General features: G+C 45.6%; 1 protein-coding gene and 1 long non-coding RNA gene across 7 annotated transcripts in view; one reads left to right on the top strand and one right to left on the bottom strand.

The window, feature by feature from the left end:
- The window catches only part of LOC122549654 (thyroid hormone receptor beta), a 182,779-nt gene extending 179,965 nt beyond the window's left edge, over nucleotides 1-2,814 (bottom strand). For 2 of the 5 annotated variants that reach the window (XM_043689449.1, XM_043689448.1), the window contains exon 1: nucleotides 2,690-2,814. The gene's annotated coding sequence lies outside the window, so the exon portion shown is untranslated. Of the gene's footprint in view, nucleotides 1-1,509; nucleotides 1,982-2,014; nucleotides 2,140-2,338; nucleotides 2,596-2,689 lie in introns of those variants that run through there. The other 3 variants (XM_043689450.1, XM_043689447.1, XM_043689453.1) reach the window with 3 other exon arrangements.
- Nucleotides 2,171-6,443, top strand: part of LOC122549655 — a 16,304-nt gene continuing 12,031 nt past the window's right edge. For both annotated transcript variants that reach the window (XR_006311629.1, XR_006311630.1), the window contains exons 1-2: nucleotides 2,171-2,251; nucleotides 2,787-3,116. This is a non-coding gene — a long non-coding RNA (uncharacterized LOC122549655). The remainder of the gene's footprint in view (nucleotides 2,252-2,786; nucleotides 3,117-6,443) is intronic.

The following is a 6,443-nucleotide window of genomic DNA, read 5'->3' on the forward strand; positions in this document are numbered from 1 at the left end:
CAGAACTAGAGGGCATAGGTTTAGGGTGAGAGGGGAAAGATATAAAAGAGACCTAAGGAGCAAATCTTTCACTCAGAGGGTGGGATGTGTATGGAATGAGCTGCCAGAGGAAGTGGAGGCTAGTACAATTGCAACATTTAAAAGACATCAGGATGGATGGGTAGGGGTAGGGATAGAGGTAGGGGGGAAAACATGTCCTCACATCCAAGTACTGGCTTCATAATAAGCAACCTCACAGAAACCAGTCCCACTCCGCTGGATAACAGCGTGTTGGAGGAGGATAGTCTATAAGACTGCAATCAATGCTACAGACAGATAGAGAAAGAAAAAAAAAGGTGAACTTTTGCATAGAATAACATTTTCATAGTACAGGAGAGAATATCGAAAGGCAAAATTAAGTTTCTAAACCAAAAATGGCATCCTTGCTTCTCATATATTTACACTCCCCCAAAAACAATCCACGTCCGTATGTCAATCACACTGTGCTGTACTGCCTCTCAAGCTCTAGCCTCTGACAACAGATTGGCAACTCGGTAAAAACAATGACTGCAGATGCTGGAAACCAGATTCTAGGTTAGAGTGGTGCTGGAAAAGCATAGCAATTCAGGCAGCATCCGAGGAGCAGGAAAATCGATGTTTCGGGAAAAAGCCCTTCATCAGGAATAGAGGCAGAGTGCCTGCAGGGTGGAGAGATAAATGAGAGGAGGGTGGGGGTGGGGAGAAAGTAGCATAGAGTGTACAGTCGATTTCCCTGCTCCTCTAATGCTGCCTGAACTGCTGTGCTTTTCCAGCACCACTCTAATCTAGAAACAGATTGGCAACCTGCACTCAGAACAAAACCAGCTTTGGGAACAGATGTAAGCATGTGCTTTATCTGCTTCAAATGCCACTAGGCACAGGAAGGAGAGAAATGAGTTAATGTAGCAAATTCATACACAAATTACGAATACAGCCTTTCACATACTTGAATGTCAAGTGTAGCAAACCTTATGGATGAGCAAGGCAATACAAACAATTGCTGAAACTGAGTTGTTCGAAGTGCAATGTGGTCTGCTGAGAGTTACTATCAGACAGACTCACTCAGAACAGAGGGGGCTGGTGATCTCCCCATCACTGTTACTACAATATCTAGAACAAATTGTTTTAGTAATGTCGGTAAAGAGATACATTTTGACGAGGTTTCTGCTCTTTGAATATTGACAATCTCATGGCATTATTAACAGAGATGTGATAATTCATTCAAAGGCCTCCATCCGGACAGGCCAGCACTTCCCTCAGCAGTGAGCCGAAGTGCAGAGGCTCAGCTCTCCAGGGGAACTCGAATTCCCCAAACATTCGATCGCTGGGCCAAGGTAAACGGTCATCATTTATTATGAGAAACTACACGAAATTGAAAAAGAAAAACAAAAAAAGTATTGAAACACCAATACTTAAATGCAGAGGGACCAAGTTAAACTGACTTCTATTCCAATCAGTTATCCCGGCGAAAAGAAAAGTGCATTTGTTAACCTGCAAGTGCGTTCTTCTGACGGGTATTTGCTTCACCTCTCGACTACTCAGCATTCCTTCGACTAACCTGCGTCTTATGTTAAGACCGCAGTCAACCAGCCGAAAAATAAATGTCACTGCCATAACATCAACATTGAAAAAAAGAACAGGAGCACAGAGTGGGCTAAGTGTTAAGAGAATATAGAGATCAGTCCTGCACTAGCTACAACCTCTTCCTCGGGAAGGGGAAATACCATGCACACCCCAAACTAAATGAATTGCCTCGACGATCTACTCAGTTCTCTAGTGGAACACCCGGAGGCGTCCGACGGTGTTGTGACTTGCAACGCCAACACACATAAAACAAAAACAAATCGCAACAACTCCTTCTACTTCCAGTGTAAGGAAAGCGTTTCCTTCAACTTCTCCCGGAGGTCCGCACACACCAACTGGTTTTAGGACATTTCCTAAAAAAAATCTGGACGCCTTCCACAGGCGACGTGTCAGTCTCATGCGAGCTACTTACACGGAGCATATTCCAGCGGGATTTTCCTAAGAGGTGCACCGCTCCCGTGCAAGAGCGAGCACGGCTTCTTTCTTAGAGTGCGGGAGGGAGAGCTGCGTTTCAACAAACATTTCGCCCAACCCTCCTTCCCCATGGACAGACAGAGAAGGGGAGAGAGAGAGAGAGAGAGAGAAACAGGCGCTGAGGAATAGCGAACCACCGCCCCCAAGAAGTTGGATTAGAAAGTGATTGAGAGAGGTGGGTTGACAGAGAGAGAGAGAGAGCCCCAGCAGGGAATTCCCTCAAGTGCAGCCACAATGTAGCGAGCTGGGATCGAACGTGCACCTCAATGTAACAAAAACAGTCACAAGTCCGGCGGCTGTCATTGGCCACCGCAGGCCGATACATTCCAACTGCGGCGCGCGCACTCCGCCCCTGGAGCAGACGGAGAGCTCGGCTCGTGCCGCCAGGGACCTGCAGAGAGACAAGTCCTTTTAAAGTGACAGTGCTCCTCTCACTCACACACCGACGCAATGCTAGGCGGCCATTTAAAGATGTTTTCCCCCTCCCAGCATTTTCCTCTCGCGTAAACATTGACCCAATCTTACTCTGAAGCCCTTGTCATGATTCCCCGGGGGCGGGGCGGGGCGGCACCACCCACCGCCCGCTCCCCTCAGCTGTTCAGGGAGGATTTACCTGCGGCGCCCGAAAAGTTGGACTTTCAAAAGTGGCCCTTCCTCACCGCGCCAATTCACATCGTCACGGCTTCGTCATTTTTCCTCTCTCTCTTCAGGTCGACTTTCCATTATTGCCGTTAGAATGCCGGCGCGGCTTATCCCTCTCCAGGGTGGCGTGCGAATTTTGATCGGGCTTGACAGCGTTATCCCAAACTGACCTCCCTCTCCCCGAGGCGCTGCACACAGCGACCTTGAGCCCAGAAAAAGTGAGCGATGGCCCCAGTGCGGAGCTCCGCCAGGGGGAGTCGCCGAGAGCCTCCACATGACCGTAGACGCCAAGCAGCAGCAGCAGCAGTTTAGGAGCAGCCAGCACTGAACAAAGCCGATTCTAGCCGCATTCTCCAAACGTGCTCCCAACAAGCGATTCTCCCTCCCGGGAATGCAAAGTGAGCAAATTTCCTCTTGCAAGACAGTTGCATAAAACGCCGCATTCTTTTATGTCGTAGTTTGTACTATGTTCTTTTTTCCTGTGATATGTTTACCGATTTTGACAATACCTTTTTGGTGAGTACTGTACCGGGCTGTGTTAGCCACGAGCAGTTGAATATTTGTATTTTTTATCTTTTTTACAACCAAAAGCAGGAGCGCATTTTGCACGCCAACAGACCCTCACAGCACACCCATGCTTTTAATTCTCGTGTACTCCCTTGTTTATTTCAGTTATTAGATTTAGATTACTTACAGTGTGGAAACAGGCCCTTCGGCCCAACAAGTCCACACCGACCCGCCGAAGCGCAACCCACCCATACCCCACATTTACCCTTACCTAACACTACGGGCAATTTAGCATGGCCAATTCGCCTGACCTGCACATCTTTGGACTGTGGGAGGAAACCAGAGCACCCGGAGGAAACCCACGCAGACTAGGGGAGAACATACAAACTCCACACAGTCAGTCGCCTGAGGCGGGAATTGAACCCGGGTCTCTGGTGCTGTGAGGCAGCAGTGCTAACCACTGTGCCACCGTGCAGTCTTAGTTTAATTACAAGCCAATGTCAAAATTCGCTTCACCTACGAGCCTCATAATCAGGGAAAATAAAACTATAACTTAACATTCTTGGCAGCGTTCGAACATACTGCATTCCAAAGTCTAAATATCATTTGGCTTTCAGTTTTATGATTTAGCTGAAACCTTTATATAGATCTCACCTTTTTCGTTTTCCCCCCCTGCTCATCAAGGTGGGGAATGCATGAACCTTTAGTCTCTGACTGTACTCCGAAGTTAGATTTGTCAGTTCCAAAGATTCTTGAGGTCTGTCCAAACATCTCAATGCCAATTTTTGCTGTACAAATTTCCCGCATTTTGTGGCCTCAAATTAATGCTGAAACAAGTTTTTTTTGTTGCTTTTGAGCTTTCGCTCACTAGGAAGGGTGGTTATGTTACTAATGCTCTGGACATATGAGGTCAAATCCTATAATTGCACCAGAATTTAATCTCTGTTAATTAAATAGATATGGAACAATAAGCTAGTATTCGTAATATTGAAACTATAACAACTGAAAGTTGATGTTAAAACTCCAGCCAGTTCATCATGCCACTTAATGAAGGAAATTTGCCACCTTATTAACATTCTGGAGGTTACTATTTAGCAAAGATTGAACTGGACCAGGTCAACACTGCTCAGGACAATTCAGACTGCTTGATTGGCATCCTATTCACCTTCTTCAAAATTTACTTCCTCCCTCAACATGCACAGTAATGTGTGCCATCCAGAAATGCGCTGCAAATACAGCACTTTACAAACTGTGACCCCAAACACTCAATGACAAAGGCAGAAGGTGCGTAGGATCACCACCACCTACAAGTCACACACCATTCAGATGTGAAACTATGTTGCTGTTCCTTCGGTCATTCCAAGTCATGAAACTCACTGCTGACTACTAACTACACCACATGGATTGCAGCAGTTTAAAAAATCAGCTCATCAATGTTTTCTCAAGAGCAATAAGGATATGTTGTAAATGCTGGCCAATCAGTGATACCCACAGACCTTGAAAAAAGATGGAAAAATGCTTTCACAACTTGGCCTAGATGCTTTTATTTCCAGTTCAGTTAAGTTATAATAAACCTCCTTGGCAAACCAAGAGATAATAGTATCCTTATCACACAACAAGGCCTTCCATCCTGAAGTGTTTATGACTCCAGACCCATGGTGACATAGTTGACTTAGTTATCTTTTAAACTTGGAAAAACATTCATACCACACAGATACCATGCAATACCAATCTCCAATAAGAGACAATCTCAACACTGCTTCTTGCCTTACAATGGCATTACATGCACTGAATCCCCCAATATCAATATCCTGTGACCAGAAGGTCAACTAGATTCACTGTATAAATGCAGCAGTTAGAAGATCAAGTCAGAAGCTAGGAATCCTGCCATGACTAACTCACCTCCTGACTCCCCTGTCCACCATCTACAGGCACAAGTCAGGAATACTCCTCACTTGTCTGAATCTGGATAAATGCAGTTCCATCAACACTCAAGAAACTTGACACCATCTAAGGCTAAGCAGCCCGCTTGATTGGCACCACACTGACAAGTATCCACTCCCTCCACCATTGAAGCTCAGTATGAATAGTGTGTAACATCTACAAGATGCACTGTAGAAATTCTCCAAATTTCCTTAGACAGCATCTTCCAAACCCATGATCACCACCACCTGGAAGGACAAAGGTAGCAGATACATTGGAACAACACCTGCAAATTCCCTTCCAAGCTACTCACCATCCGAACTCAGAAATATATCACTGTTCCTTCACTGTCATTGGTTCAAAATTATGGAAATCCCCCCCCCCAAAGGATGTTGTGGGTCTCTGTATAGTGCATGGACTGTAGTATTTCAAGATGGCAGTTGGCCACCACCTTCTCAAGGGCAGTTAGGCCAGCCAGCAATGTGCGCATCCCACAAGTGAATAGTTTTTAAAAAAGAGGCCAAGAAAAGCATTTGGTTAAGAAGGAGGTACCTGGCTTCCATTGTGCTCTCAAGGGCATTTGAAAGGGTCAATAAGTGTTGACATCTCCAGAAATGCCCACATTCTGTGAGTGAGCAAAGAAATGGAATTTAGACTGTCCAAATTTATTCCATATCACATCCTTGGGGCTAGTATTTGTTTCAATTGATAGGTAAGCAAAAGTGTTGAATTCAATTGTCCACCCATTTTTCTTCACAGAACCATGTTAATTCTATAAGACCATAAGACATAGGAGCGGAAGTAAGGCCATTCGGCCCATCGAGTCCACTCCGCCATTCAATCATGGCTGATGAGCATTTCAACTCCACTTACCCGCATTCTCCCCTTAGCCCTTAATTCCTTGTGACATCAAGAATTTATCAATTTCTGCCTTGAAGACATTTAGCGTCCCAGCCTCCACTGCACTCTGTGGCAATGAATTCCACAGGCCCACCACTCTCTGGCTGAAGAAATGTCTCCGCATTTCTGTTCTGAATTTACCCCCTCTAATTCTAAGGCTATGTCCACTGGTCCTAGTCTCCTCGCCTAACGGAAACAATTTCCTAGCGTCCACACTTTCCAAGCCATGTATTATCTTGTAAGTTTCTATTAGATCTCCCCTTAATCTTCTAAACTCCAACGAATACAATCCCAGTATCCTCAGCCGTTCCTCATATGTTAGACCTACCATTCCAGGGATCATCCATGTGAATCTCCGCTGGACACGCTCCAATGCCAGTATGTCCTTCCTGAGG

The sequence above is a fragment of the Chiloscyllium plagiosum genome, chromosome 5, assembly GCF_004010195.1.
Source record: "Chiloscyllium plagiosum isolate BGI_BamShark_2017 chromosome 5, ASM401019v2, whole genome shotgun sequence".
Classification (NCBI taxonomy): domain Eukaryota; kingdom Metazoa; phylum Chordata; class Chondrichthyes; order Orectolobiformes; family Hemiscylliidae; genus Chiloscyllium; species Chiloscyllium plagiosum.